This window comes from Saccopteryx bilineata, chromosome 7 (assembly GCF_036850765.1).
Source record: "Saccopteryx bilineata isolate mSacBil1 chromosome 7, mSacBil1_pri_phased_curated, whole genome shotgun sequence".
Lineage (NCBI taxonomy): Eukaryota > Metazoa > Chordata > Mammalia > Chiroptera > Emballonuridae > Saccopteryx > Saccopteryx bilineata.
Window position 1 is genome coordinate 87,840,488 of NC_089496.1, and position 23,843 is coordinate 87,864,330.

Here is a 23,843-nt window from a genome sequence, read left to right on the forward strand (position 1 = left end):
CCCACCAGGGGGCGATGCTCTGCCCATCCTGGGCGTCGCCATGTTGCGACCCTCCTGGGTGTCGCCATATTGCGACCAGAGCCACTCTAGCGCCTGGGGCAGAGGCCACAGAGCCATCCCCAGCGCCCGGGCCATCTTTTGCTCCAATGGAGCCTTGGCTGCGGGAAGGGAAGAGAGAGACAGAGAGGAAGGCATGGCGGAGGGGTGGAGAAGCAAATGGGCGCTTCTCCTATGTGCCCTGGCCGGGAATCGAACCCGGGTCCTCCGCACGCTAGGCCGACGCTCTACCGCTGAGCCAACCGGCCAGGGCCTGTTCTTTATTTTAAATATTGTATTTGTTCCCGTTTTGTGTTTTTACTTTAAAATAAGATATGTGCAGTGTGCATAGGGATTTGTTCATAGTTTTTTTTATAGTCCGGCCCTCCAACAGTCTGAGGGACAGTGAACTGGCCCCCTGTGTAAAAAGTTTGGGGACCCCTGCTCTAGGGTCTACCATGATATTTAGGTCCTGTTCCTATACCTTTAAGAGTAAAAAAAAAAAAAAAAAAAAAAAAGTAAAAGCTACAAAGATTGACTAATACCCCAGTAATCCATCCTGTCGTTCCTAAGGGTAACTTTAGGTTAAATTCGGTCTTGGTAACAGGAAAGTAGGAGTCTGCTGCCATTAAACCAAAGACTTAACATCAGCTGACACTTTGGCCCTGGGGAAATGCCAGGTCTCTTGTGTGTCATATGGTCACAAGGACCCAAGAGGAAGTTAGCAGCAGGAAAAATGCTCTGGGGAAGCAGGTTTTTTTTTTCTTGCATTCTAGGCTGGGCAGTTAAGGTCATTCCTAATAAAATGCAGTTCTTCCCTAGAATAAAGTGGTTTCCTGGAAATGCAAATTAACAACAGAAAGAAAGGAAAAACAATCCAAGGGAAGGTGTGTAAATTCCTGGAATAGAAAGGGCCTCACAATCATAAGGTGGAAAAGGATTTAGCTGTTTCTGCTTTATCTGGGAATCCTTGTATGGAAAAGAGAAGGTGGGCTTTTTCCAGTTTGAAGAAGCTCCATCCTCCAACAGGAGCCACCTTGACAATACCGAGGCTCCCAAGTGTTTCCTAGAACCAGCTCCCCTCACTTTCTAATGTAAGGTTGCCCTCACTTGGGACAAGAAGCAAGATTCTCTCAGAGTAATTCAGCACATCCAAAATCAAGTCTATATATATTGACACCTTGCGAGACCTTAATAATTTAAGTTGATGGTGTTTTCTTTGTCAATATCTGGCTTTCCATTTCTTTCCTTGTTTTCCTTAAACTTTTTAGACTACTATTTTTTTTCATTTCTATAATTGCACTGTTTCACATCTGTTTTATTTCCCATTAACCTGCATCCAAGGTAAAGAATTTATCCTGTTATATTTTCTTTTCATTTCCTCCTGTTTGATACCTGGCTGTCCTCACTCTGGTTAAACATGTTTCTATGTGTAAAGCCAGTAGCCAGGGCCACCATCATAGCCGTCCGGCCCATGCAGGTTCGCATTGGATTTGGACAGATGGTAAAGAAACAACAGAGCCAAAAACTGGTGAGCCATCATCTTTAATCCTAGTTTGTACGTGGTGGGCAAGTAAAAACACAAACTGGGCTCCAAAACCCACTCATTCAGCACTCACAAAGCTACTGACTTATCCCAGTTTCCCTAGAATCAAAGGTTTCTACCTCACTGGCCTCATTCTCCTTTGTTCCCCATCTCCTATCTACACCTTCTTTCTGCACAAACTGGCTTCTCACTCAGCACTCCACCATCTTGGCTGCTTCTCCTGGTCTCTTCCATGTGGCCTTTCCCTGATCTCCTTTTCTGCTCTCTCCTCTAATGCTAATCTCAGGAACCAAGAGAGCAAGCTCCCGGTCTGCCCCACTTTATAGTGCAGAAATCAAAACCTTTAATCCAATATACAAAATAGGGAAGTCTCTGATACAAAGTCCACCCACATCAAAAAGAGTGGGAAAGGCTTAGTCCTAAAACCAAGCCCCAGGCTAGAAGGATCCTGACTGCCCACAGCCCGCCCCCAACACACATTAATATCACCTGGGCGACGGACTTCCACATGGGCAGTGCCATCTTTAACAAAGTAAGCATAATATATTTTATCTGCCCAGCACTGCTTTTATAAAGTCAGTAGCCACAGCCACCATCACAGCTGCCTGGCCCGTGTAGGTTCGCATTGGATTCAGACATGGTAATGAAAGAGTTGAGCCAAGAACTGGTGGGCTATTAGCTTTAATCCTAGCCTGCACCTGGCGGGCAAGAAATACACACAGTGGGAAAACACTTCCCTTTCCATTCAGGGCTCCCAAAGCCACTGACTTATCTGAGTTTCCTAGAATCAAAGGTTTCTAGCTCACTAGCCTTATTCACCTCTGTTCCCCATCTCCTTCTCTCTGCATAAACTGGCTTCTTCAGAACTCCACTATCTTGGCTGCTTCTCCTCTCTTCCACATGGCCTCTCTGTTCTCCTTTCTCTGCTCTCTCCTCTAATGCTAATCCCAGAAACCGAGAGAAGGAGTCCCTGGTCTGTCCCCATTTTATAGTGTAGAAATCAAAACCTTTAATCCGCCCTGGCCGGTTGGCTCAGTGGTAGAGCGTCAGCCTGGCATGCAGAAGTCCTGGGTTCGATTCCCGGCCAGGGCACACAGGAGAAGCGCCCATCTGCTTCTCCACCCCTCCCCCCTCTCTGTCTCTCTCTTCCCCTCCCACAGCCAAGGCTCCATTGGAGCAAAGATGGCCCGGGCACTGGGGATGGCTCCTTGGCCTCTGCCCCAGGCGCTAGAGTGGCTCTGGTCGCAACATGGCGACGCCCAGGATGGGCAGAGCATCGCCCCCTGGTGGTCAGAGCTTCGCCCCTGGTGGGCGTGCCGGGTGGATCCCGGTCGGGCGCATGCGGGAGTCTGTCTGACTGTCTCTCCCTATTTCCAGCTTCAGAAAAATGAAAAGAAAAAAAAAATTTAAAAAAAAAAAAAGAGTGAGTGTAGCCTGACCAGGCGGTGGCGCAGTGGACAGAGCGTTGGACTGGGATGAGGAGGAGCCAGGTTCGAGACCCCAAGGTCGCCAGCTTGAGCATGGGCTCATCTGGTTTGAGCAAAGCTCACCAGCTTGGACCCAAGGTCACTGGCTTGAGCAAGGGGTTACTAGGTCTGCTGTAGCCTCATGGTCAAGGCACATATGAGAAAGCAATCAATGAACAACTAAGGTGTCGCAACGAAAAACTGATGATAGATGATTCTCATCTCTCTCCGTTCCTGTCTGTCTGTCCCTATCTATCCCTCTCTCTGTCTCTGTAAAAGAAAAAAAAAAAAAAAAAAGAAAGCCTGACCTGTGGTGGCGCAGTGGATAAAGCATCGACCTGGAAATGCTGAGGTTGCCGGTTCGAAACCCTGGGCTTGCCTGGTCAAGGCACATATGGGAGTTGATGCTTCCAGCTCCTCTTCACCTTCTCTCTCTGCCTCTCTGTCTCTCTCTCTCTAAAATGAATAAAAAAAAAAAAAAAAAAAAAAGAGTGAGTTGTAAAATAAGAGTACTTAGGGGGCAAAGTAATGAACTCTTGTTTTTTTGACATATTTTGTATGGGAATATAAAGTCATTAAGGCTCTATTTAATAATCAAGATTTAACCTTGGGACAAGAAATAAAGAGCAATTTAAGAAAATAATGAGCTTGACTGGTGGTGGCACAGTGGACAGGTTCCAGGTTCGAGGCCAAGAGGTTGCCGGTTTGAATGCAGACTCACCAGCTTGAGTGTGGGGTCACTGGCTTGAGTGTGGGATCATTGACATGACTCCATGGTCACTGGTTTGCCCTGTATGGCCAGTGGCCACGGCCACCATCACAGCTGCCTGGCCCATGCACGTTCACATTAGATTTGGACAGATGGTAATGAAACAATGGAGCCAAGAACTGGTGGGCCATTACCTTTAATCCTAACTTGCACCCTGTGGGCAAGTAAAAACACACGCTGGGCTCCAAAACCCACTCATTCAGTGCTCACAAAGCTACTGACTTATCCAAGTTTCCTAGAATCAAAGGTTTCCACCTCACTAACCTTATTCCTGTTCCCCATCTCCTTCTCTCTGCACAAACTCTGCACAAACTGGCTTCTCCCTCAGCACTCTGCCATCTTGGCTGCTTCTCCTCTCCTCCATGTGGCCTTACTCTGCTCTCCTACAGCATGGGCTCTTCCTAGAACATAATCACTCTTCCCCCGGAACAACGTGATCTCTCCTTCTTTTAAAACCTTTTGGCGCCTGACCAGGCGGTGGCACAGTGGATAGAGCGTTGGACTGGGATGCCGAGGACCCAGGTTCGAGACCCCGAGGTCACCAGCTTCTGTGCAGGCTCATCTGGCTTGAGCAAAAAGCTCACCAGCTTGGACCCAATGTCACTGGCTTGAGCAAGGGGTTATTCCGTCTGCTGAAGGCCCATGGTCAAGGCACATATGAGAAAGCAATCAATGAACAACTAAGGTGTCGCAATGAAAATCTGATGATTGATGCTTCTCATCTCTCTCTCTTCCTGTCTGTCTGTCCCTATCCATCTCTCTCTCTGACTCTCTCTCTGTCCCTGTAAAAAAAAACACAAAAAAAACTTTTGGTGCAAAAGCCCTCCCCCATCACATATTAACATAATCACGCCCATCCCAAGCAATCACCTGGGTGACGGGCTTCCATGTGGGCAGCACAATCTTTAACAAAGTGAACATAATATATTTTATCTGCCCAAGAAGCCGCAAGGGTCACTGGCTTGGGCCCAGGGCATTGGCTTGAGCAAGGGGTCACTGGCTCTTCTGGAGCCCCCTGGTCAAGGCACATATGAGAAGCAATCAATGAACAACGAAAGTGCCACAACTACAAGTTGATGCTTCTCATCTCTCTCCCTTCCTGTTTTTTTCTCTCTTGCTAAAAGAAGAAGAAGAAAAGGAAGAAGAGGATGATAATAGGCATGTCAAAGGCTTGTAATATGTTGTGATAAGTTGGTTTAATATTAAAACAAAAGCCATGAGTCTTTTAAGCCCAATGTGTAAAGACATACTCTGAGTTATAACTCAGTGGCACAACTGGGGGAAAAATAATGAGGGGGAGAGGAGCACAGAAATAAAATTCCTGATGCCCAGTGACCACCAGTTTTCTTTCTCTTTCCTAAAGGAAAAACCAAGATAGTCCCTGTCGGTCAAATAAGTTTGTAAATATGATATATATGTTTGCTCGCTTATAGTTTGCATTGGGTGTGGGAGACAGGCTGTAAGCCGGCAAAGTCATTATAGCCTAAGGCTTAGTTTTAAGACTAAACCTTTCCCATCCTTTTAATACTAAGATCTTCTCAACACTAAGCTTTTCCCCACACCCTTGACTGTTGCATGACGTGGGGTGGTACACTTTTATGAGGAATCTCATTTATGCCTCAGATAAGTATCTTTGCATCAGAGACTTCGTTATTTGTATACTGGCTTAAAGGCTTTAATTTCTACACTATAAAATAAGGTGAGACCAGTGGCTTTCGCTCACTGGGATCCTGAAATTAGCATTGCAGAGGAGAAGCAGCCAAGATGGCGGAGTGCTGAAGGAGAAGCCATTTTGTGCAGAGTTTGTGCAAAGAGAAGGAGATAGGGAACAGAGGTGAATAAGGCTGGTGAGGTACAAACCTTTGATCCAGGGAAAACTTGGATAAGTCAGTGGCTTTGAGAGCCCTGAATGGAATGGGAAGTGTTTTCCCACTGTGTGTATTTCTCGCCCACCTGGTGCGAGCTAGGATTAAAGGTATGGACCACCAGTTCTTGGCTCCGTTGTTTCATTACCATCTGTCTGAATCAATTGTGAACCTGCATGGGCCAGGCGGCTGTGATAGTGGCCATGGCTACTGGCAATACAGTCCCTAAAACAAAGTCTGCCAAGGCATAAAAAGAAATAAAAGGCATTCAGATAGAAAAAAAAATTAAACTATCTCTGATATATATGGCTTTCTATGTTAAAAAACCCTAGAGCCTGACCAGTAGTGGTGCAGTGGATAGAGCATTGACCTGGGACACTAAGAACCTAGGTTTGAAACCCTGAGGTCACCAGCTTGAGTGTGCGCTCATCTGACAAGCGCCAGCTCACCAGCTTGAGCGCAGGTTCACTGGTTTGAGCATGGGATCTTAGGCATGATCCTGTGGTTGCTAGTTTGAGCCCAAGGTCACTGGTTTGAAGCTCAAAGTTGCTGGCTTAAGCCCAAGGTCACTGGCTTAACTGGAGCCCCCTGGTCAAGGCATGTATGAGAAAGTAATCAATAAACAACTAAAATGCTGCAACTATGAGTTAATGCTTCTCATCTCTTTCCCTTCTTGCCCTACTGTCTGTCTCTCTATCCCTCTCTCTCTTTTGCTAAAAAAACAAACAAACAAACAAATAAAAATGAAACCCTAGAGAATTCACACAAAAAACTTAGAACTAATAAACAAGTTTAGTAAAGTTGCAGGATATAAGATCAATATACAAAAATCAACTGTATTTCTGGCCTGACCTGTGGTGGCGCAGTGGATAAAGCGTCGACCTGGAAATGCTGAGGTCGCTGGTTCAAAACCCTGGGCTTGCCTGGTCAAGGCACATATGGGAGTTGATGCTTCCAGCTCCTCCTCCCCCTTCTCTCTCTCTGTCTCTCTCTCTCTCTGTCTGTCTCTCCCTCTCCTCTCTAAAATGAATAAATAAAAATAAATAAATAAAAAATTAAAAAAAAAAAAAGTTTAAAAAAAAAAATCAACTGTATTTCTATAAACTAGAAATAAATAATATGCAAATGAAGTTAAAAGAATTCCATTTATAACATCAAAAAAAAATAAGATAAATAGAAATTTATCTTATAAAAATAAGATAAATAGAAATATATCTAATAAAATAAATATGGAGCCTGACCAGGCAGTGGCGCAGTGGATAGAGCATCGGACTGGGATGCAGAGGACCCAGGTTCGAGACCCCGAGGTCGCCAGCTTGAACACGGGCTCATCTGGTTTGAGCCAGAGCCCACCAGCTTGAACCCAAGGTCGCTGGCTCCAGCAAGGGGTTACTTAGTCTGCTGAAGGCCCACGGTCAAAGCACATATGAGAAAGTAATCAATGAACAACTAAGGTGTTGCAACGCGCAATGAAAAACTAATGATTGATGCTTCTCATCTCTCTCTGTTCCTGTCTGTCTGTCCCTGTCTATCCCTCTCTCTGACTCACTCTCTGTCTCTGTAAAAAATAAATAAATAAGTAAAAATTAAAATAAATAAATAAATAAATATGGAAGAATAGTACATTGTAAATCACAAAATGTTATTTAAAGAAATTAAAGAGCCTGACCAGGCAGTGGCGCAGTGGATAGAGCGTTGGACTGGGATGCGGAGGACCCAGGTTCGAGACCCCGAGGTCACCAGCTTGAGCGTGGGCTCATCTAGTTTGAGCAGAGTTCACCAGCTTGGACCCAAGGCCGCTGGCTCGAGCAAGGGGTTACTTGATGATTGATGCTTCTCATCCCTCTCCGTTTCTGTTTGTCTGTCCCTCTCTCTCTCTCTCTCTCTCTCTCTGTCTCTGTACATACAAAAAATAAATAAAAAAAGAAATTAAAGAATACCTAAATAATGGAAAGAAATCTCACAATCATAGATTGGAAAACTTTAAAGTTGGTAATACAACTCAAACAGATCTACAGATTCAATGTGATCTTTTTAAAAAAATTTATTCATTTTTTAGAGGAGAGAGAGACAGAGAGAGAGAGAGAGAGAGAGAGAAGGGGGAGAGGAGCAGGAAGTTTCAACTCCCATATGTGCCTTGACCTGGCAAGCCCAGGGTCTTGAACCGGCGACCTCAGCATTCCAGGTCGACGCTTTATCCGCTCAATGTGATCTTTATCAAAATTCCAACTGCCCTTTTTAAAGAAATTGAGAGCTGATCTTAGAATTTATATAAAAATTCAAGGGACCCAGAATAGCCAAAACAAACTTGAAAAAGAAGCATAAAATTAGAGTATTCACATTTCCCTTCAAAGGGTCAGTAATTGAGACAATGTACTACAGGTATAAAGACAGCAGACATCAATGGAATAACATTGAAAATGTAAAAATAAACCTATGCATTTATAGTCAATTGATTTTTACAAAGGTTCCTAGACAGTTCAATGAGGAAAGGCTAGTGTTTTTTCAGTAGATAGGTATTAGGACAACTGGAAATCCACATACAAAAGAATGAAGTTGGCTCACTACCTCACATCATATACAAATACTAACTCAAAATGGATCAGCTAAAATGAGAAAACTGTTAAGAGAAAATAAAGGTATAAATCTTAATAACCGTGGATTAGACAATGGTTTCTTAGCTAGGGCACCAAAAACTTAAGCAACAAAAAAATAAATAAACAAATTGGACTTATTCAAAATTTTTAAATTTGTGCTTCAAAAGATACTACCAAGAAAGGAAAAAGACACCCTGTGCGGGTAGCTCGGTTGGTTATAGCATTGTCCCAATATGCCAAGGTTGCTGGTTCCATCCCTCATCAGGGCACAAACAAGAATCAACCAATAAATGCATAAATAAGTGGAACAACAGATCCATGTTTCTCTTTCTCTCTTCCTTCCCCTCTCTCTAAAAAATTAATAAATAAAAAGAAAGTAAAAACACAACCCACAGAATGAGAGAATACACTTGCAAATCTTATATCTGATAAGAGACTAGTAACCAAATATAAATGGAAATTACAACAAAGACAATTCATTTAAAACAAGGCAAAGGATCTGAATAGACATTTCTCCAAAGGAGATACATAAATGATCAATAAGTGCATGCAAAGATGCTCAACATTACCAGTTCTTAAGGAAATGCCAATAGAACTACAATGAGATATCACTTCATACTCACTAGAACGATTACAATAAAAAAGACAGTTGCTTGACCAGGTGGTGACACAGTGGGCAGAGTATCAACCTGGGATGCTGAGGATCCAGGTTCAAAACCCTGAGGTTACCTGTCCAGGTGGTGGCGCAGTAAATAGAGCGTCAGACTGGAATGCAGAGGACCTAGGTTCGAGACCCCGAGGTCGCCAGCTTGAGCACAGGCTCATCTGGTTTGAGCAAAAAGCCCACTAGCTTGAACCCAAGGTTGCTGGCTCCAGCAAGGGGTTACTCGGTCTGCTGAAGGCCCGCGGTCAAGGCACATATGAGAAAGCAATCAATGAACAACTAAGGTGTTGCAATGCGCAATGAAAAACTAATGCTTGATGTTTCTCATCTCTCTCTATTCCTGTCTGTCTGTCCCTGTCTATCCCTCTCTCTGACTCACTCTCTGTCTCTGTAAAAATAAATAAATAAATAAATAAATAAATAAATAAATAAATAAAACCCTGAGGTTGCTGGCTTAAGCATGGGATCATAGATATGACTCCATGGTCACTGACTTGAGCCCAAAGGTCACTGGCTTGAAGCTGAAGGTCGCTGGCTTGAGCAAGGGGTCACTGGCTCAGCTGGAACTCCTGTATCAAAGCACATATGAAAAAGCAATCAGTGAAAAACTAAGGTGCCACAACTATGAGTTGATGCTTCTCATCTCTCCTCCTTCCTGTCTGTCTGTCACTCTCACTTAAAACAAAGAACAGTTAATAACAAGTGTTGGTGAGGATGTAGAGAAATGGGGACCCTTATGTATTGATGGGGGAATCTAAAATTGTGCAGCTGCTTTTAGAAACAGTTTGGCAGTTACTCAAAAGGTTAAAACATAGCTCTGGCTGGTTGGCTCAGTGGATAGAGGGTTGGCCCAGTGTGTGGATGTCTCAGATTCGATTCTCTGTCAGAACACACATGAGAAGTGACCATCTGGCTCTGGCCGGTTGGCTCAGTGGTAGAGCGTTGGCCTGGCGTGCGGGGGACCCGGGTTCGATTCCCATCCAGGGCACATAGGAGAAGCGCCCATTTGCTTCTCCACCCCCTCTTCCTTCCTCTCTGTCTCTCTCTTCCCCTCCCGCAGCCAAGGCTCCATTGGAGCAAAGATGGCCCAGGCGCTGGGGATGGCTCCTTGGCCTCTGCCCCAGGCGCTAGAGTGGCTCTGGTCGCGGCAGAGCGACGCCCCGGAGGGGCAGAGCATCGCTCCCTGGTGGGCAGAGCGTCGCCCCTCGTGGGCGTGCCGGGTGGATCCCGGTCGGGCGCATGCGGGAGTCTGTCTGTCTCTCCCTGTTTCCGGCTTCAGAGAAATACAAAAAAAAAAAAAAAAGAAGTGACCATCTGCTTCTCTTCCCCTCCTTATTCCCCCTCTGTTTCTCTTCACCTCTCACAGCCAGTGGCTCAGTTGGTCCATCAGCCTCAGGAGCTGAGGATAGCTGGGTTGAGGATAGCATCGGCCCCAGATGGAGGTTGCCAGGTGGATTCTGTTCAGGGCGTATGCAGGAGTCTGTCTATCTCCCCTCCTCTCACTTAAAAGAAAAAAAAAAAAAAGGTTAAAGCACAGAGTTACCATATGACCCAGCTACTCCCGAGTATATACCCATGAGAATTGAAAACATAGGTCCAAGAGTGTACATAAAAGTTTATAGCAGGATTATATACTATATAATAGCCAAAATGTAGAAACAACCCAAATGCCAACCAAGAGGTGAATAAACACTATTTGTTATAGCCACATATGGAATATTATGAAGCCAGAACAAAGAATGAAGTACTGATGAAATCGGAAAAATGACCTGCAGGTCTGGCTGCCTGTCACCATGACAACCAATTACATGACACAGGTGCTGGTGCACTGGAAAGAGGTTTATTCAAGTGCCAGCCACCTGAGAAAATGTGGGGACTCTTGTCTTCAAAAGCCCATCTTCCCCTCTTGGTACAGGCAGAGGTTTCTATAAGGAGAAAGAAGGAGGGGGAGATAAGCAAAACTAGAACAAAGAAATCAAAAGGAGGAGGTTGAGAATTCTTTGCTGAGGGGATTTAGTACGGTTTATTCAGATTAGTAAATGAGGGTCCTGTGTTTCTCAGAACTGGCATATCTGAAGGTCGGAGTCTGTTCCACTGTTACAGAAAGAGGCTAGCAAGTCACATGAATTAGAATTTTTGTTTCATGTAACAAGTGTCCACAGATTCCTACAGTCAAGCTGTCCTCTTTGGCCTTGAGCGAGTGAGAATCAGAACTGCAAGCCTCAGCATGGTGGGAATGAGGGGAAGCAGTTCTTCTTCATGCTCGGATGTTAACCCTTGATGTGCGTCTGCCAGGGGAGAACAGGCCTTTTATCTGTAATGAGAACTTGGCCAGAGGTGAGGGTATGGAATTGATTATATACTTTTGATTTGCCACAGAATATATCACTGTGGTTATAAAATTAGTAATATTGGATCATGGTTATAAGAGCAACAAACTGGATTTAACATTTTACAGGAATCCTTTTATAAGCTTATTTTGTTAGTACATTCTTACTTAGCTCTATTTTATGGCTAGTCAGACTAATGTCAGTAAATCAGTAATATAGGATATTTATTCCCAGTTACATTTCCCCACTGTTAATTCTGGTTTCATTTCTATGGAGCGATTAAGGGGGTGGGGGAAGGGAAAGAGAGAAGTATCAACTTGTAGTTCCACTTAGTTGTTCAATTTAGTTGTGCATTTATTGACTGCTTCTTATATGTGCCCTAACTCAGGATCAAACCTGTGATCTACCCACAAACTTGGTGCTTCAGATGGATGTTTTATCTACTGAACCACTCAGTCAAGACTTACTTTTTAAAGGTCCTATACAAGAAAAACAGGTTATAAAAGCTTTGGGCCTGACCCAAATGGATAGAGTGTCAACCTGGGACACTGAGGACCCAGGTTCAAAACCTTGAGGTCACTGGCTTGAATACAGGCTCTTGAGCTTGAGCATGGGGTCACTAGTTTGAGCATGGGATCGTGTTGAACAAGGTCTCTGGCTTGAGCAGGGGGTCACTGGCTCAGCTTGAACCCCGCCTTCCTGCCCACCCGTCATGGTACATATGAGAAACAATCCATGAACAACTAAAGGGCTGCAACTATGAGTTGATGCTTCTCATCTTTCTCCCTTCCTGTTTCTCTTTCCCCTTACCTCTCTCTCCCTTCCTGTCACTCTCTTTCTCTCTCCTTGTTTCAAAATACATAAATAAAAATAAAAAGCTTTGGCATCGCTGGCCAGGTGGCTCGGTTGGTTAGAGCATCATTCCAATGTACAGAAGTAGCCATTTCTTGTTTTGTTTTTGACACAGAGAGAGAGTCAGAGAGAGGGACAGATAGGGACAGACAGACAGGAAGGGAGAAAGATGAGAAGCATCAATTCTTCCTAGCAGCACCTTAGCTGTTCACTGATTGTTTTTTCAGATGTGCCTTGACTGGGGAGGGGGCGTCCAGCAGAGCAAGTGACCCCTTGCTCAAGCCAGTGACCTTAGACTTCAAGCCAATGACCTCTGGACTCAAGCCAGTGACCATGGGGTCATGTCTATGATCCCACACTCAAGCCAGCAACTCCATGCTCAAGCCTGTAAGACTGTGCTCAAGCCAGATGAGCCTGTTCTCCAGCCAGTGACCTTGGGGTTTCCAATCAGCGTCCTCCACATCCCAGTTTGATGCTCAATCCACTGTGCCACCACCTGGTCAGGCCAGAAGTAGCCAGTTTGCTTCCCAGTCAAGAACAGATTGATATTTCTGTCTCTTCCTTCCTCTCTCCCTAAAATTAATGAATAAAAATTTTCAAAATTTTAGGCAAATACAGACAAGTAAAATTAAACACAAGAGTTAGTCCCAATTAAAAATCTTTCCAGCCTGACCTGTGGTGGCGCAGTGGATAAAGCGTCGACCTGGAAATGCTGAGGTCGCCGGTTCAAAACCCTGGGCTTGCCTGGTCAAGGCACATATGGGAGTTGATGCTTCTAGCTCCTCCCCCCTTCTCTCTCTCTGTCTCTAACTCCTCTGTCTCTCTTTCCTCTCTAAAAATTAATAAATAAAATTAAATTAAAAAAAAAATCTTTCAAAAAAAAAAAAATCTTTCCAAGTGTGGACCAGAATCCCTGAGTTATCTATGAGAGTAAACTTGTAAAGTAGTCTCCAGTCCCTGTGTCCTCCAGATTTTTAGTAGAACCATATCTTCCAGTTGGAATGGATGCAGAAGCTCATTGTTTACTTTGCTGGAAGAAAACAAGCAGTGGAAATCTGATGGATTCTTCTCATTTGGAGTTTGAATGTCTTTGGTAATGTCATCAGGTGCTCAGGTAAATTTAGTGTGGCTTAAACAGCATTAGTCACTGAGATTGTTCAAGTTTGTCATGTTCTTCAGCTAAAGTTTGCATTGCAAAGCTCAGAAAAAAATACTTTGTTTTCAATAATTCCAACTATTGTTTCAAACTAATGTTTCAAATTGAAATATTTCAGATGGTTGCAGCCAAAATATTCAAGAAAACTAGATCCTAGAAAAATTCAGGATCTAGTCTAGTTTCTGATATTTATAACTGTGGGTCAAAGATTTTAGTGAAACATAATTTTTCCTCTCAAATCACCCTCATTTATATTAATGATAGTTAAGACTATTATTCACTGTATTAAGTCTAGTTTTAATTTGAACTGATTATTTGCATAAACACAACAAGAATACTAATTAATCATACAGGGTTTTTCAAATCTCCTTTGCTAGAATCTTATAAGGAATCTCTAGATTCAGTTTTAATTAGCCCCTCACAGTGAAGAGGTAAGTCACATGGTTGCCATTAGGCTTTGCCTGCAGTACTTATAGCTTTGGGTGAACCTCAAGCTCTTGAGGTCCCCCAAAATGTCCTGAGATGCCTTCCTTGCCATCTCCCAGGAAAGTAACCTTTGTTCCTCACCTGGAGAGACTGCCATGCAACTAATGTACAATACCAGGCCCTTTCTCCACTGACTGTCATTGGCTTCAAAGTTAATCTCATTTTCTTGTTTTTTCTTTTTCTTTTTTCTTTTTTTATTTACAGGAACAGAGAGAGAGTCAGAGAGAGGGATAGACAGGGACAGACAGACAGAAACAAAGAGAGATGAGAAGCATCAATCATCAGTTTTTCGTTGCAACACCTTAGTTGTTCATTGATTGCTTTCTCATATGTGCTTTGACCGCGGGCCTTCAGCAGACCGAGTGACCCCTTGCTCAAGCCAGAGACTTTGGGTCCAAGCTGGTGAGCTTTGCTCAAACCAGATGAGCCCGCGCTCAAGCCGGCGACCTCGGGGTCTCGAACCTGGGTCCTTGGCATTCCAGTCTGACGCTCTATCCACTGAGCAACTGCCTGGTCAGGCTCCAATTATAGTTTTATTAACCAAGATGTTGACTGGAACGTTGTGCCTAAAAAGGACATGGACTCTGAATGTTACCAGAAGCTATAAGAAAATGAGATTAGCCTGACCAGGCAGTGGCGCAGTGGATAGAGCATCGGACTAGGATGCAGAGGACCCATGTTTGAGACCCCGAGGTTGCCAGCTTGAGTGCGGGCTCATCTGGTTTGAGCAAAAGCCCACCAGCTTGAGCCCAAGGTCGCTGGCTCCAGCAAGGGGTTACTCGGTCTGCTGAAGGCCCGTGATCAAGGCACATATGAGAAAGCAATCAATGAACAACTAAGGTGTTGCAACGTGCAATGAAAAACTAGTGATTGATGCTTCTTATCTCTCTTCATTCCTGTCTGTCTGTCCCTGTCTATCCCTCTCTCTGACTCACTCTCTGTCTCTGTAAAAAAATTAAAAAAATTTAAAAACCAAAAAGCTATAATTGGAAACTGGTTCTATGTCTTATAAAGAAATCAAATTATTATTGGATTTATAACAAACATATTGCCATGAAAATAATAATACTTATTCAATAAGAGTTGCCAGGTTCTGCCTGACCAGTGGTGGTGTAGTGGCATGAGCATCGTCCCAGGATGCTGAAGGCTCCGGTTCAAAATCCTAAAGTCACCAGCTAGATTGCAGGCTTGCCAGCCTGAGTATGTGGTTGCCAGCTTAAGTGTGGGGTCATCAACATGATTCCAAGGTTGCTTGCTTGGTCCCAAAGATTGCTGGCTTGAAGCCCAAAGGTCACTGGCTTGAGCCCAAAGGTCGTTGGTTTCAGCAAGGGGTCACTGGCTTTACTTGAGCCTCCCCGTCGAGGCACATATGAAAAGCAATTAATAAACAACTAAAGTGAAGCAACTACAAGTTCATGGTTCTCATCTCTCTCCTTCCCCCTCTATCTCTTCCTTCCTACCTCTCTCTAAAAAAAGAAAACAGGTGTCACCAGATTCTGGAATGATCAAGTAAGTAATATACCATATTTATTCCTGGTTACACTAATACCCCTATGACATGGATGAACTTTGAAAATATTATTTTAAGGGAGAGAAGCCAGATACAAAAGACCACCTATGAAATGATCCCATTAATATTGACTGTTCAAAATAGAAAACAGATAGTTGTTTGCTAGAGATTGGGTGCAGGGAGTAAGGAGTGGCTGCTAGTGAGTATTTTGGGGAGATAATGGAAATGCTTTAAAGTCATATTGTGAGGATGGTTGTAAACTCTGAACAGGTGAAAACTGAATCATATACTTTAAAGGGTAATTTTGTGGGGTATGATATTTACCTCAATGAAAGTATGTGAAAAAAATTCCAGGTGTTCTAATGTTTTTACCACTTATTGTAAATAACTGAGATTCAACCCCAAATATAATTAAAAGAAGCACTCCATATTCTCTTATATAGCAATATGGTCCTTGTTCTTAAACTACAAGGAGACAAAAACACCAGCCACATGAGGAAAGGCAAGCTGTAGAAACTAGAGTCTAGGATGATATTCTTGGAAAAATCTGTATACCATTTTCTACATTTTAAAAAGTTTGAGGTCACTGCATAAACACACATCTACCAACCTTTCAATGCAGAAAATTCAAGTTCTGAGTGCAACAGATCTGTAAACACAGTGAGAACAACATTCACCATAGCCAGGTATGGTACTGAGTACTGGACAGTGTATTACTTCATTGTATTGGAAGCAAGTGGTGACATCGTTACTTCAGTTTTATGGATGAGACAACTGAGTTTACTTGGAGAGAAAGTAAGCTGTGAGAGAGCGAGTAATGGGGCTGCGATTCTGCTCTCGAACTGTGTCATTAACCACTCTCTATTGAGTGTGGGATAGATTATAAACTAGATAAACCCAGCATGCATAATCTTTTATATATGCAAGTAGATGACTAGTGATATTTAATTCTACTCTGAGGCAAAGCCTGGTTTTAATGGCAGGGAGCTTAATTTATGCAAACAAAGTCAAACTGCAGAAGCATCCTCTGTTCTGGAAGAACCTAACTCACTCTACCTGATTGTCCACTTAATATTCAATCACACCTAAGAGTCAGGCTCTCTCAAACTATGGAAACACTCTTGACATTTCCTCTATACTTTTCCAAACAACACTCCACCCTCCTGTCAGGTTTTGAGATCCTTAAGGGCATCTTTTTTTTTTTTTTTTTTTTTAAAGAAATGCCTCCTGTACCTAAACAGTCAGTGCTTGATAAAAAGTATTGAAAGATCTTTTGTTTTCAATTTTCTCTGCAACAAACTGTGTGAAACGTCACAGGGTGTGGTAGTGTTGACCTGTAGTTAACTTTCTCTGCGGCATGCAAAGTGCTGATTCTCGTACACTGACTTTGGGACAAATGCCACAGGCCTTAATTGCAGGCTCCGAAGAGCTGAGATTCTATACTGGGGTTGCTAGAGGCAGAGCCTTCTTTTTTTCAGGACCCAGGCCTGTCCCTCCCCCACACAGTCTTGCTCAGCCTGCTACACCCAAGCCACAGAGAGAGCTCACAAAGGCCAACTGTCTGCTGCGCTGACTCACCATGGGTCCCGGCCCAGGCTAGGATGGTCTCAGAGGGGCCAGTGGGGTCCTCTCCCTCCTGCCCATTTCCCATAGGAGCAGTGAGTATCCAGGGCCGTGCCAGGCTTTAAAAGATTTTGTGACCAAAGAGCAAATGAGCAAGGAGAAGTAAGTGAAAGTGAAAGGCAGTGGAGGGCACAGAATTTCTCATTATGGAAGTTCTATTCCATTCTTAGAGAATTCTGCACTTGATCATAGCCAAAAGGCTGAGAATCGATTTTAGAGAATTCTGGACAGCAGTAAGGATTCACCCTTTAGTCTTTTTGTTTTATATACACACACACACACACACACACACACACACACACACACACACACGTAAAATTTACATAACATAATATTAACCATTTTAAAGTGACATTTAGAGAATTCACAATGTTCTGCAACCACCTCCTCTATCTAGTTCCAAAATCTTTTCATTACCCCAAAAGAAGACTTTGTACTTTTTTTTTTAAGTTTTCCAGATTTTTTTTTATTAAAGTTTTTTTTAATTATTTATTTATTTATTTATTCATTTTTAGAGAGGAGAGAGAGAGAGGGAGAGAGAGAAACAGAGAGAGAGAAGGGGGGAAGAGCTGGAAGCATCAACTCCCATATGTGCCTTGACCAGGCAAACCCAGGGTTTCGAACTGGTGACCTCAGCATTTCCAGGTCGATGCTTTATCCACTGCACCACCACAGGTCAGGCCAAGACTTTGTACTTTTTTAACAGTCACTCTCCATTTTCTGCTTTTCCCCCAGGCCCTGGCAACCACCAGTCTACTTTCTGTCCCTATGGATTTACCTATTCAGGATATTTTATATAAATGAATCTTATAATATATGACCTTCTGTGTCTGGCTTTCCTTTCTTAGTGTTATGCTTTGGAAGTTCATTCATATTTAGCATGTATCTGTACTTCATTCTTTTTTATTGCTGAATAGTATTTTTTATTATATGTATAGAACACAACTGTTTTCTCTATTCATCTATTGATGAACACTTGAAGTGTTTTCATCTTTTAGCTGTTATGAATAGTGTTGCTATGAACATTGGTGTAAAGCCAGTAGCCACGGCCACCATCACAGCTGCCTGGCCCATGCAGGTTCGCATTAGATTCGGACAGTCGGTAATGAAACATTGGAGCCAAGAACTGGTGGGCCATTATCTTTAATCCTAGCTTGCACCCGGCAGGCAAGCAATACACACAGTGGGAAGACACTTCCCTTTCCATTCAGGGCTCCCAAAGCCACTGACATATCCAAATTTCCTAGAATCAAAGGTTTCTAGCTCACCAGCCTTATTCACCTCTGTTTCCCATCTTCTTCTCTCTACACAAACTCTGCACAAACTGGCTTCTCCCTCAGCACTCCACCATCTTGGCTGCTTCTCCTGGCCTCTCCACGTGGCCTTTCTCTGCTCTCTCCTCTAATGCTAATCTCAGGAACTGAGAGAGCAAGCTCCCGGTCTGCCCCACTTTATAGTATAGAAATCAAAGCCTTTAATCCAATATACAAACAAGGAAGTCTCTGATACAAAGTCACCTATCTGAGGCATAATGGGATTCCTCATGAGAGTGTACCACTCCACATCATGCAATCAGTCAAGGGTGTGGGAAAAAGCTTAGTCTTAAAACTAAGCCTTAGGCTATAACAACCTGACCTGCTTACAGGCTAAGCAGGCAAATATATATGTCATATTTAAAAACCTGACCAGGCAGTGGCGCAGTGGGTAGAGCGTTGGACTGGGATGTGAAGGTCCCAGGTTCGAGACCCCGAGGTCGCCAGCTTGAGCGCGGGCTCATCTGGTTTGAGCAAAGCTTGAAAACTTGCCAGCTTGGACCCAAGGTCACTGGCTCGAGCAAGGGGTTACTAGGTCTGCTGTAGCCCCACAGTCAAGGCACATATGAGAAGGCAATCAATGAACAACTAAGGTGTTGCAACAAAAAACTAATAATTGATGCTTCTCATCTCTCGCCGTTCCTGTCTGTCTGTTCCTATCTATCCCTCTGTCTCTCTCTCTGTCAAAATAATAATAATAATAATAAAATTAAAAAAATAAAATAAAATAAAAACTCATTTGACCACCTGACCAGGAGGTGGCGCAGTGGATAGAGCGTTGGACTGGATACATAGGACCCAGGTTTGAGATCCCAAGGTCGCCAGTTTGAGCACAGGGTTGTCTGGTTTGAACAAAAAAACTCACCAGCTTGGACCCAAGGTCGCTGGCTTGAGCAAGGGGTTACTCGGTCTGCTGAAGGCCCGTGGTCAAGGCACATATGAGAAATCAATCAATGAACAACTAAGGTGTCACAATGAAAAACTGATGATTGATGCTTCTCATCTTTCTCCGTTCCTGTCTATCCCTCTCTCTGTCTCTGTAAAAAAACAAAAACAAAAATAAAAAACAAATAAAAACTCATTTGACCAATAATTGGTGTGTATTTGAGTACCTGTTTTCAGTTCAAGACCAGGGTTTTTTTTTGTTGTTGTTTTGTTTTGTTTTGTATTTTTCTGAAGCTGGAAACTGGGAGGCAGTCAGACAGACTCCCGCATGTGCCCGACAGGGGTCCACCCGGCACGCCCACCAGGGGGCGATGCTCTGCCCATCCAGAGGGACTCTAGCGCCCGAGGCAGAGACCATGGAGCCATCCCCAGCGCCCGGGGCCATCTTTGCTCCAATGGAGCCTCAGCTGTGGGAGGGGAAGAGAGAGACAGAGAGGAAGGAGAGGGGGAGGGGTGGAGAAGTAGATGGGCGCTTCTCCTGTGTGCCCTGGCCGGGAATCGAACCCAGGACTTCCACACGCCAGGCCAACGCTCTACCACTGAGCCAACCGGCCAGGGCCAAGACCAGGGTTTTGAACCAGTGACTTCAGTGTTCCAGGTTGACACTTTATCCACTGCACCATCACAGGTCAGGCATTCTTTATTCTTAACTTGATCCCATTTGCTCCTTTCCTCCTCCCTACTTCCAGATCCCACAGACTTCCCTTTCCCTTGGAGAGTAGAAGTTGCACCACTAGTAGAAACACTGTCATCAGATGAAGAGAAGCAACAGGACTCCTTCTGGCCTTACGCTCTGCCTTCACTTTTGTCCTATCCACAAATAGGATTTGTGACCAGGAGCAGGCAGGACAGGCTCCCATCTCAATGTGGCACATCCACCACAGCCATTAATGTTAACCCATAAAACTACACTCCTAAAGTTCTCCAGCACCTCCGTTCTTGCACAGAACACGCGATTAAACCCTCTTAAATAGTCAAAGCCAAGCGTGGCAAGGAAGCAGTTGTGTGTGGAAGCCGTCAGCCCCCTCTAAGACCTGCGGGTAGATGTTTAACTCTCAGCTCAAGATCTGCGAAGACACAACCTCTAGCCTCGTCCTGCCCAGCCCCCTCTGCTAAAGAGCTTGCCTGTCAAGGCCTGGCTGGTAGCAAACATGAATGGAGAGGAAAAGCCTCCCTCTCCACCCTCTCTCACCGGGGTTACTGCCGGTCACAGAGCTATTTACATTTACAACAGCCCAACAGCGCCTGACCCAACCAGAGCCAATCAGCAGCCCCCAAGCTTGTCTGACTCCGTCTGCTCCAATCAGGAGGCGCTATCCTTACAGACTCTCTCTCTTTGAATCAAAGGTCAGCTGTCGCTTCTTATGGGGAGGGGACCCTGACTCAGAGCTCTGCTCTTCTTTATCTGTCTCATTGCTATTCTCTAGAATGGGGGAAATGCTGAAATAATCTAAAGGAGAATCTGCTCTAAAGAACTCTGGGGGGGTTTACATCGGAATAGAGAACACTGTTCCTTCCAAGCATATATCCAACGCTTTTCTGCTATGAAGAAATGTAAAGAGATTTTAGCCTCCCTCACGGCTGGCCGAGCCCCTCCCTAACTCTGGATTATCTATATGGGTTCTTAATCCACAATTGCCTTTAAAGTGAGACCTTGCTAACCAGGACAGGCCAGTAGGCAGACTTCCTGTCGTGTCTGCTATAGTGAAGACACCTATCACGTAAAAGGCGAGAGAGCAAAGAACCCGCAAGATTGGCTAGCTATGGGGTAGAGCAGAAGCAGGAATGTGTGCTCCGTAATGTTCATGGTTGATGTAACCCGAGCAGGCAAGTGGAGTGGGAGAGTGGGAGGAAAAAGTAGAAAGGGCCTGACCTGTGGTGGCGCAGTGGATAATGCATCGACCTGGAAATGCTGAGGTCGCCGGTTCAAAACCCTGGGCTTGCCTGGTCAAGGCACATATGGGAGTTGATGCTTCCAGCTCCTCCCGCCTTCTCTCTCTCTCTCTCTCCCTCTCTCTCTCCTCTTTAAAAATGAATAAAGAAAAAAAGAAAAAAAAAAGATTAAAAAAAAAAAAAGTAGAAAGGAAGCCTTGAAAGCCTGCTTGGAAAGTTTATGGGTCTTTTTTTTTTTTTTTAAAGATTTTATTTATTAATTTGAGAGAGAGAGAAAGGTGGAGTGTGGGGGAAGAAACAGGACGCATCAATTCATAGTTGCTTCTCATTTGTGCCTTGAACACAGAAGTCTGGTGTTTCCAGCCTGTGACCTCAGCATTCCAGGTGGATGCTCCATCCACTGCACCACCACAGGTCGGGCTCTGTAAAGTTTACACTTGTGTCTGATTTAGCAAGTGATAGGAAGCCATCAGGTATTTATCAAGCAAGAGGAAAATATTTTTTTCTCCTCCATGTTTTAGAAACTCTGGTGGCAACATCAAGAGCAGATCAAAGGAGGACCAGAATAAGACTGGAAGATCAGTTAGGCGGAGGTGCTGGGATCTAAAATATAGGATGGTGATGGTGGAAACGGGAATGAAGGGCACGAGCTGAGAGACATTTTGGAGTAAAAGCAGTAGCACTTAATTGATTGAATATGTGAGATGAGAGAGAAGAGTCAAATATGACTGAGGTTTCTAGCCTGACTGGAAGGGTAGAACCTCTGCTAACTGAAAAAGGTAGTAAAATTTTAAAAAATAATAAGAGAAGGAGATATTGGAAAGGGAATTTTTAACATGTGGAGTTTCAGCTGCATTATAATAGAATATCCACATGGAAGTAATACCCAGTAGACAGTAGGAAATAAGGATTGCGGTGTTCAGAAAAGAGATGCCATCCAAAGCGTTTATAGTGAAAGTAGACAGAAAATCTATTTCTATCACTTAGGAAGGGATTATAGAAGTAAAAAGGTTGAAGGACAGACTTTTAGGAAGTACCAATACTTAACAGGTAGAAAGAGGACACAGAGTTAGCAAAACAGACTAAGAAATATCAGATAGTTAAAAACAACAAAAACTAGAGCCTTGGCAGGATTGCTTGGTTGGTTGGAGCACTATCCTGATATACTAAGGATATATTGTGGGTTCAGTCTCCAATCAGGGCATATAAAAGAATCAAACAATGGCCTGACCAGGTGGTGGCGCAGTAGATAGAGCGTTGGACTGGGATGTGGAGGACCCAGGTTCGAGACCCCGAGGTCGTCAGCTTAAGCATGGGCTCATCTGGTTTGAGCAAAGCTCGCCAGCTTGGATACAAGCAAGGGGTTACTTGGTCTGCTGAAGCCCCACAGTCAAGGCACATATGAGAGAGCAATCAATGAACAACTAAGGTGTCGCAACAAAAAACTAATAATTGATGCTTGTCATCTCTCTCCGTTTCCGTCTATCTGACTCTCTGTCTCAGTAAAAAATAATAATAATAAAAGAATCAAACAATGAGCCTGACCTGTGGTGGCGCAGTGGATAAAGCTTCGACCTGGAACTCTGAGGTCACTGGTTCAAAACCCTAGGCTTGCCTGGTCATGGCACATATGGAAGTTGATGCTTTCTGCTCCTCCCTTCTCTCTCTCTCTCTCTCTCTCTCTCTCTCTCTCTCCTCTCTAAAATGAATAAATAAATAAAGTTTAAAAAAATTAAAAAACAAACAAACAATGAATGCATAAATAAATGGAACAACAAAATTGATCTCTCTCTCTCTCTTCTCCTTCCCTTTCTCTAAAATTAATTTTTTATGTGTGTGTGTGTGGCAGAGACAGAGAGTCAGAGAGAGGGACAGATAGGGACAGACAGCAGGAAGGGAGAGAGATGAGATAAGAAACATCAATTCTTCGTTGAGGCTCCTTAGAAAAATTAATTTTTAAAAAAGACATTAAAGAGATTACTAAAAAAGTAAAACAAAAAAAAAAAAAACAAAAAAAAAAACAAAAAAAAAAAAGTAAAACAATACTCTCACTAAATTATTTTTGTTATGGAAAATAGTTATTTTTCATAAAAATTTATGTTAACATGCAGTAAGTTCATTATTTCAAATAAATAAATATTTAAAACATTTATGTTTTAATTTCTAATATGGTGATTATTATTATTATTTTTAACCAGAAAGGAAGGGAGAGAGAGAGACAAAGAGAGAGAGACAGGAACACCAATCTATTCTTTTTTTTTTTTTTTTTCAGAGACAGAGCGAGAGTCAGAGAGAGGGATAGATAGGGACAGACAAACAGGAACAGAGAGAGATGAGAAGTATCAATCATCAGTTTTTCGTTGCGACACCTTAGTTGTTCATTGATTGCTTTCTCATCTGTGCCTTGACCTTGGGCTTTCAGCAGACTGAGTAACCCCTTGCTCAAGTCAGAGACCTTGGGGCCAAGCTGGTGAGCTTTTTGCTCACATCAGATGAGCCCGCGCTTAAGCTGGCGACCTTGGGGTCTCGAACCTGGGTCTTCCACATCCCAGTCCGACGCTCTATCCACTGAGCCACCACCTGGTCAGGCAATGGTGATTATTTAATAGATATAACTCACATAAAAAAACTCTTCATGGTCCTTATATTTTTTTGAGAGAGAGAGAGAGGAAGGGAGAAAGAGAGGGAGGAGAGAAATGAGAAGCATCAATCTGTACTTGCTTCACTTTAGTTGTTCACTGATTGCTTTTTTTTTTTGTATACAGAGGTAGAGCATGAGTGAGAGAGAGGGA

General features: G+C 43.6%; 1 non-coding gene across 1 annotated transcript; it reads left to right on the forward strand.

Annotated features, from left to right (window-relative positions):
* The first annotated feature begins 4,956 nt into the window (after positions 1-4,956).
* On the forward strand, positions 4,957-5,094 carry LOC136311412 (small Cajal body-specific RNA 1). The gene has a single exon (XR_010726798.1). It is a non-coding gene; the product is annotated as a small Cajal body-specific RNA 1 (non-coding RNA).
* The last annotated feature ends 18,749 nt before the right edge of the window (positions 5,095-23,843 follow it).